At 32.2% G+C, this 9,436-nt stretch overlaps 1 protein-coding gene across 4 annotated transcripts in view; it reads left to right on the forward strand.

Moving 5' to 3' along the window:
* LOC117927838 (protein FAR1-RELATED SEQUENCE 3-like) overlaps positions 1 to 1,654 on the forward strand; it is a 45,044-nt gene extending 43,390 nt beyond the window's left edge. For all 4 annotated transcript variants that reach the window (XR_004653411.1, XR_004653410.1, XM_034847532.1 and 1 more), the window contains one exon: positions 1,084 to 1,654. The gene's annotated coding sequence lies outside the window, so the exon portion shown is untranslated. The remainder of the gene's footprint in view (positions 1 to 1,083) is intronic.
* Positions 1,655 to 9,436: the final 7,782 nt, after the last annotated feature.

The raw sequence follows: 9,436 nt of genomic DNA on the forward strand, positions 1-9,436 counted from the left end.
AAGTTGTTAGGTCCTAGATTTGTGGTTTTTTTGTTTCAGCCTATTTATTCCCATGTAATTTCAGAACTGAAAAACAAGAAGCATATCCCTTTTTCTTCTCTATTCTATGTACAAACATCTTGGGGTCTGAAGCAAATTTTCAGGCCTAGCAGTTCTATTAGTGGAAGGCTTGAGAGATTCCTAGCCTTCCAATGCATGCTTGGTTCTAATACCAGAAAGGAATTGAATTGTCAGAATTTTGAACCTCAAAATCCCTCAAGGCCATCGCTGGGATTGTCATCAGATCTCGAACCTTGATATTGTCAAATGCTAGAAATGTCACAAAAATAAAGTTATGGGACTGGAATGGCATATTTAGAAAAGCAAGTTGACATCAAAATAAGATTCTGAAGGAAAACATGCCCAATGTGCTATGCAGATGATGTAGCATGATCCATTATATGGTGGAGTGTTGCTACACCAAGATTTGACTAGATGATTCAAATTATGCTTTTACTGCAGTCATTGGCTAAGGTTTTGCCTGGCCAATTTAGGATGTATCATTCCCAGTCTGAGATTAGGGGTGCAATTTTTTTTTTCCTTTTTCCTTTTTCTTCTGTATCATATGAGAATGACTTGGACCTTGATTTGTTTGTTATGATCTACAAGTGGTAAAAAAGTGAGGTGGGAAATAATATTTGGTCAATGTGGGGCAGGTTTTGGGGAAATACGTGAATAGTTAACTGCCTTCTTAGGCTTTTGTCAGACCACACATATATCTTCAGTCTTGCAATTCCTAAATGGGAAAGTGTGGTACCAAACACACTACCTTAAGTTGCATCAAACCCAGTTTTAAAGCAGGCTAACTGGATGAGGTAGGTGGGCTGATTGCCAAATTGCCCTCCCAACCATTGACCAGAACAAAAAGTTCCTCCCCCCCTCCTCTTCTCTGGGCCTGAAAAGCATGCTATCTGTAGGACAATTCTTTTGTTAGATCAAGTCTTTTATATCGTCATTTTCTGCTTATTTTCACCTCAAATTTATAATTTCAAGTAGTTATACTTGGTAAGACATCTGATGCTTACATCCAAATTTGATTTTTAGCATGAAGTACTATGCATCTGATGGCAAGTCAGCAAGCAAGAATCACCACATCACAACATTTCCTTTAGCAAAGAGGAGACTCGAATAAGATCCACATCACTTGAAATGCAGCAGTAGCAATAGAGGCAATGAAAGTCGTGGGCTTTAAAGTATATAACCGGTTGTGTATTATGTTAATTCTCCGTTGACACATTTGGTGTAGTTGTAGTTAGGTATCGCTGTTTTATTCTAACGTCTTTTTTCCCCCTTCTTTTTTGGGTTTCTGGGCTAATGACCCAATGTTCTAATGTAAGCAATTGTTGGTAACTTGTTTCTGTACATGTGAGTTGTGACAGCCCAGATATTGAATCAAGGATGAATTCAGAGAATTTATATTTCAGTTTAGAGGATGTAGTGAGGTTTTCTTTTGTATGGGTATTGGGTATAGTGCTAGGTTGTTGCCCACTTCAATCCTCCCCACCTGGACTCTGATGATGCATATCTTGTATTGTATGAGTATTACCCCAAAAACTCCTAGACTTATTGAATTATTCTCAATAATTTTAGTAAAAGATTCATTCCTTTCTTGTCATTTTTCTTTCCTTGTAATGCACAATTAATCTTTTCTCATATAGCCCTACAGATGAATAGCATTCTCAATAATCTTATCAAGGTTTTCTGGAAATAGGTCATCTTTAGAAATTTTTAGAATATTATTTTTCATATTTTGGTGTCAATTCCAAATTAGTTTTTGAGAAGCAAATTTTTTTCATTTTCATATATATATGCATATAACTTTTTAATAGATTTCATTGCAATTTAACAAAAGACATTATTATTATTATTATTTTTGCATTTTGATGTTAACCTTCTAAGTTCAAATAAAGAGAATAATCAAGGGAAAATTAGGCCATGTTTGGTAACTATTTTTGAAAATAGTTTTTAAGAATAGATTTTTAAAATTGATCTCTAATGTTTTGTAAAACAAAAGTTCATTTGGAACCCAAATGTTTTTGATTTGTTTATAATATTTTAAAAATATTTTTTTTTATGTTTAGAATTTTATTTTAAATTATTATATATATTTGTATAATTATTTTTTAAAACAGTTCTTAAAAAATAAATAAAAACATGTTATCTGAAAACACTTTTTCTAGTTGCCAGACGTGTTTTTTAGTTTTAAAAAATTTAAAACTATTCTAAAGAACATATGCCAAATAGAAACTTAATTTTCAATACCCTACTTTACAACGAATTAAAATGTGGTGATTTTAGTTTTCACCTTTATGCATTAGATACACTACTACTTTACAAAATATTCTTCAGCATGCATTTCTGTAGTGCCTTTTCAACAATTTATGCCAATCTCAATATATTGAGATGGTTATTATACAAATTATATGAGAAAAATATGAAATGAATGGATAATAATTGTTTAAAAATAGAATTTTATATTATAATTAAAACATCAATCATATATTTTAATAAAAAAGAATGATAATATTTTAATAGATATTATAAAATATGGATATTAATATTTTAATAAATCAATAAATGCTCTAAAATTTTGTCATAATTAATAATGTTTTGTTTAAAATGAATAATTAAAATAAAAATAATTCAATTTTCTATATATATAAATAAACCAAGTTTTTTTTTTAGTACAAATAGGCATTAATCACCCAATTACTAACAAAATTTTTGGAACCAATTTGGTTGGAGGAATTTGTTGGAATTTTTATGTGTGGACTTACATAATCAATTTGATAATATCATTAAAAAAAAAAAAATTTTTTTTTTTTTTGTTTGCCTTGGTATTCTTGGATTGATTATGCATATGTTAGAATTATTATGCATTTATTAAAATTGACTTTATTGGGACAATTATTATAATTATTGTTTTTATGGTATAATTTTTTATTTTATACCAATAATGTTGTCCAAGGTCAATTTTGTTAACTATTTAAATTTATTGTGGCAATATATAACACTTGTGTGATTGCTTATCACAATTCCAAGTGTGTCAAGTTGCGCAAATTGAATATTTTAGTTTATCATGACAATAGTGAACATATAAGTGGTTGCCTATCATGACCCTATATGTGTCAAATTGTCTTTGCTGAGATAATTTAACTCTCACTTTTAGTTGCTTTATTATTGTGATTACTAAGATCCATACGGGTATTGTAATTGTCCAATCGATGATAACAATATTTGGTAGGATGCTTAGATTGGTGAAGGAAATTAATTGTATATTATGAACCGTACTAATTTTCTTTGCCCTTTTGGTAATAAAATTAGTACATCTTGGTTGTAATATTTAATTAGTTGTCCTTATTGTCGTGGAATTTTCAAAATTCCAATCTATTGCTAAATTGAGAAATTATGGAAACTAGCAAATGCATGATATTGTAATAACATGCATACTGTTGAATTTTGCTACTTTCCAACTACCAACAATCTTGGTATTTCTCTACAATTGTCTGTCATCAAACCTCTTACTGAAAATAATTTTGAAGAATGGTTTGAGTCCTTTAACGTGCATATGACTCTGCAAAATCTAGACTTGACTTTGAGGGTTGATGAGCCAAGTAAGCCCACTAATGTGAGCTCTGCAGATGAAAGATTATTTTATGAAAGATGGGAGCACTCCAACAGGAGTTGTTTGATGGTGATGAAATACACTATGGATAAATCTATCAAAGAATGCGTGCCAAAGACGGAAAGGGCCAAAGACTTCTTGGAATATGTGAAGGCCAATTATACCAAGGTTGATAAGGCAGAAATGGCAACTCATTTGAAGCTTCTCACAACTACTGTATATGATGGAGTCAGTGGGGTTAGAGATCATATCATCAAGTTAAGGCACTACTTCAACAAGGCAAATGAGATGAAAGTGGAGTTGGGTAAATTTTTTTTGAAATGGTTGATACTTGAGTCTCTTCCTGTTTCCTTTGATGCAGTGAAGTTGACTTACAATGCCTTGAAGGAAGAATGGACTCTGGAGGAGTTGATGTCCATTGTAGTGCAACATGAAGTCTCACTGAAGAAAAATGAAACTCACTCCCTTGCTCTTGTAACTGATCAAGTCAGTAATATGAAGAAAAAAACCTCCACACAAGAATTTTGGAGGCTTTAAGCAGTTCAAGAGGAAAGGGAATTCAAATCAAGAAACCTCCAATGCATCTGCTTATTCTAATGTTGCAAAGAGTGAGAAATTCAAGGGGAAGTGCAACTTTTGCCATAAGATTGGCCACAAGCAAGTTGATTGCTTCAAATTTAAAAATTGGCTAGAGAAGAAAAAGAAAGGTGAAATTGTGGTTGTGGTTAATTTGAATGCAAACATGATTGAGACAAATATTATTGATGTTCATGCCAATTCTTGGTGGTTAGATACTGGTGCCACTATTCATGTCACTAATTCTTTGCAGGAGATGACAAACAGAAGGAAGCCATCAAAGCATGAAGAATGTGTGTATATGGGTAACGGAAGCAAAGTGAAAGTGGAATTTTTTGGCATGATAAAGCTGAAGTTGATCACAGAAAGTTTTTTGTTGTTACACAATGTGGCTTTCATACCCTCACTTCGGAGGAATCTGATTTCTGTATCTTCTTTGGATAGACTTGGTTATTCTTTTCACTTTGGAAATGGAAAAGTGGATATTTTTTGCAACTCAATCTTAATTGGCAATGGTGTTTTGTTTGGAAATCTTTATTGTCTCAGTTTAAATCATGGTTTATTATGTGATTCATCTTCTGTTAATTCTGTTGTTGGTTTCAAGCGTGCTAGAATGAATTTGAGTTCTTCCATGTTGTGGCACAAACGCCTAGGTCATATTTATAGGCAAAGATTAGAGAGATTGGTGAAAGATGGTGTGCTTTCTAATCTTGATTTCTCAGACTTCGAAACTTGTGTTGTTTGCTTAAAGGAGAAGATTGATAGGTGTGAAAGTACTTTAGACTTGATCCACATAGATATATGTGGTCCTTTAACACCAACTGCTTTAGGGGGTTATAAATATTTCATCACTTTTATTGATGATTTCTGTAGATTTGGTTATGTTGAACTAATCCATGAGAAATCTGACTCCTTGAATGTGTTTAAAGCCTTTAAGGCTAAGGTGGAGTTGCAGTTGGGAAAGCCCATTAAAGCTGTGAAGTCTGATAGAGGTGGTGAGTATTATGGGAGATATGATGAGACTGGACGAAATCTTGGACCATTTGCTAAGTTTCTGTTGGAATGTGGCATTGATGTGAGATATACAATGTCAGGCACTCCTCAACAGAATGGGGTTGTAGAAAGGAGGAATCGCACATTGTTAGATATGGTGAGGTGCATGTTGTCCAATTCCTCTTTACCAGAATTTCTATGGGGTGAAGCCTTAAGGACTGTGGCATATATTTTGAATCAAGTGCCCAGTAAGTCTGTGCCTAAGACACCTTATGAGCTATGGTTAGGAAAGAAACCCAACCTTCACCATTTCCATGTTTGGGGATGTAAGGCTGAGGTTAGGGCCTATAACCCACAGTCAAAGAAACTTGATCCTAAAACCATTAGTGGTTTCTTTGTTGGCTATTGCATTGGATCAAGGGGTTCCAGATTTTATTGTCCATCTCATACCACCAGGATCATTGAATCAAATAGGGCTGTATATTTTGAGGATGAAGTTAATGCTGATCCAAATTTTGTGTCTCATGAGGTACCTTTTGGAGAAGAACATGTTGTGATTCCTTTTCCTACATCTCATGTTCCAAATGTGGATGTTCCTATTGTCCAACAGCCAGCCACTAATCAAGGAGAGCATGGTGATCAAGTGGAATCTGGCCTTCCTGTAGATGATACTGCTGTTAATGAGGTTCCTTTGAGAAAATCACAGAGGGTTCGTAGGCCAGCTATTTTAGATGATTTTATGGTTTATTTTCAGGAGCATGAGTATGATGGTTATGATGCTTTTGATCCAGTCATTTACCAAGAAGCAATTCATTGTCCTTAATTCATATCTTGGAAAGAAGCCATGGATGATGAAATGAATTCTATGTATATGAATGATGTTTGGGACTTGGTTGAATTGCCACATGGTTGTAAACCAGTTGGGTGTAAGTGGGTCTTTAAGACCAAACGTGATTCTAGCGGGAAAATAGAGAGATATAAAGCTAGACTTGTGGTTAAAGGTTATAGTCAAAGAGAAGGAATTGATTTCAAAGAAACCTTCTCACCTGTGTCGACCAATGACTCTTTTAGAGTGATTATGGCCATAGTAGCTCATTTTGATTTGGAACTACATTAGATGGATGTCAAGACAACTTTCTTGAATGGTGATTTGGATGAGGAGGTGTATATGGAGCAACCTACTGGTTTTGCAGAAGTTGGAAAGGAAGATTTAGTTTGCAAGCTCAATAAGTCCATTTATGGTCTTAAACAGGCTTTGAGGCAGTGGTATTTGAAGTTTGATAAGATTATCACCCAAAATGGCTTTAAAGAGAATACAGTTGACAGATGCAAATATTTGAGGGTTAGTGGGAGTAGTTACATATTTCTTGTTTTATATATTGATGATATACTACTCTCATCAAATGATCCTGACTTGTTGATTGAGACAAAGCACATGTTGTCAACCCATTTTGACATGAAGGATCTTGGTGAGGCTTCTTATGTTTTGGGCATAAATTGTCTCAAAGAGCCTATATTGAAAAGCTATTGAAGAGGTTCAATATGCACAACTGTAAATCTGCTAAAGCGCCAGTTGTGAAGGGTGATAAGTTTTCAAAGGCTTAGTGTCCTCAAAATGATGATGAGAGAGAGAAAATGAGGACCATTCCTTATTCATCTGTGGTTGGCAGCCTTATGTATGCTCAAGTATGTACACACCCTGATATTGCTTTTGTTGTGGGCATGTTGGGAAGGTACTTGAGCAATCCTGGGAATCAACATTGGAAAGCAACTAAGAAGGTCCTTAGGTATTTGCAAGGAACTAAGGACTTAATGTTGACATATCAGCGCACCAGCTTACTTGATGTAGTTGGGTTTTGTGATGTTGATTTTGTTGGCTGCATAGATGATAAGAAATCCACTACGGGCTATATTTTTATGATGGCAGGAGGAGCTGTATCTTGGAAAAGTGTCAAGCAGACACTTACAACATCCTCAACTATGGAGACAGAGTATGTGGCATGTTATGAGGCTTGTTGTCATGCTATGTGGATGTGGAATATTATTTCAGCTTTGGGAGTTGGTGACTCCATTTCTAGACCGTTGAAATTATTTTGTGATAATTCCGTAGCTGTTGCTTTCTCCAAGAACACTAGGAGTATTTCTCGCTCCAAACATATTGATGTATATTTTGTTAAGGAGAAAGTGGTAGAGTCTCTTATTGATATTGAACACATGTCCACAAAAAATATGTTGGTGGATCCATTAACAAAAGGCTTACCTATAATTGCGTTTCAGGAACATGTATCTCAAATGGGGTTGTTGGAAGCCTAGGTTGTATTAAGTTAGTGGGAACCACTTTTGGTATTGTAATACTATATTATTGTTGGAAGGATTGCTATTATTGTACATTTCCCCATGAATCAAGCAATGAAGCATATATGATTGCTTTTGATTATTTGTTTTTTATGAGATTCTATGGGACATTGATTTATGATTATGTATATGTTGTGATGTTTGATTATGTAGTCCAAGTGGGAGAATTGTTGGAATTTTTATGTGTGGACTTACATAATCAATTTGATAATATCATAAATCAGTGTTAATTTATTTTTGCATTGTGGTCCATAATGGGACTGGACACATATTGCTGCTTGATTTTTTATGGGCTCACCCTAATTCACTTGACTGACCCATTAAGTCAAGTCATCCAAATAAAGTGTGTAATGTGTAATATATATATGAATTTATATATATATATATATATATATATATATATATATATAGAGAGAGAGAGAGAGAGAGAGAGATGTGTGTGCATTTGGGGAGCTATCCTCTTTTCTTCTTTTTGGAGAGCACTCCCGGCAAACACACACACACACTTCACTTTGGACTGAATTTTGGAGGCAAGGGAAGAGCTCATTGATCCCTCATTCTCGGACCATCACGCACCCGGAAAGCAGCTTATTGGATATCAGAGGGAGAAGAAATGGCTTCCCATGGCATGAACCAAGGTAACCAGATGAATTTTTGCTATTAAATGCATGCTTAAATGTTAACATGTGATCCTATGCTATTTCAAAATTCTCTTTAGAATTTTGATATCAACTAAGTTGGTGTCTTTGGATATACTTTCTATTTTTAATTTTTAAAATCAGAAACTTCTATATAAAAATAGAGTATTTAGTATGAAATATATGGATTTACCTTCTTTAAAAATCACTTTTAAAATTTTTTAAATTTGTAGTAAAAATTTGTTGATACCTCATTTTTTTAAGTTGCTTTTAAAATTCTTACTTTTTAAATGTAAATCTCTTAAAATTCTTGTATCTTATAGAAAAATTAAGATTATTTTCTTACTTTAAAAATAGTAGACGAGAAGTGTATCTAATGGATACTAAATTTTTAAATTTTAAATGTTGTAAAGAATTACTAAACTCATTGAAAAATCCAATATGATTTGAAGTTTGTGTACATAATTAGAAAATTCGAAAAATTACAGTTGTGTAAAGGAGAAACCATTATATACATGCTAGACTATTTTTATTTTGTGAATTTATGTTAATAATTGGTTGTCTTTGAATTTCAAATTATTTTTAAAAATCACTAAATTCATTCACAAATCCAACACAATAAGTATCACTTGATATGAAGTCCTTTTGCCTTGGAAGAAAATTAAAACTACATTTGATTGATAAGACAAGATATGATATATATATATATATATATATATATATATATATCTTAGGATATTACATCTCATTGGATAGGAAATGCACTTCCTAGGATATAATTTTCAATCGGACATGATATCTTAAAATAACATATACGATGAGATATGTTACATTATATTTTTATTTAGTTTGTAACATAGATATATATAAAAAAATGGAATATATGTTAATTTTTCAATGTTTAAAATAAAAAATTATATTACATTATAATGTTTTCTATTTACAAAAAAAAAAAAATCTCTTATGTTTAATAATATTCATGATTAAAATATTTAAACTTTATAAATAAATTTTTTATATTATTTTATTCAATATATAGAAATAATATATGTGTATATATATATATATATATATATATATATATATATATATATATACATATTATTTTATAAATATTATTTAGTTTTTTTTTTTAAATAGAAATTTAATTTTATAATAAAACATTGTTATTTTGAAAAATAAGTAATATAAAATTTTTTTGTAAAAAATA

This window comes from Vitis riparia, chromosome 13 (genome assembly GCF_004353265.1).
Source record: "Vitis riparia cultivar Riparia Gloire de Montpellier isolate 1030 chromosome 13, EGFV_Vit.rip_1.0, whole genome shotgun sequence".
NCBI lineage: Eukaryota > Viridiplantae > Streptophyta > Magnoliopsida > Vitales > Vitaceae > Vitis > Vitis riparia.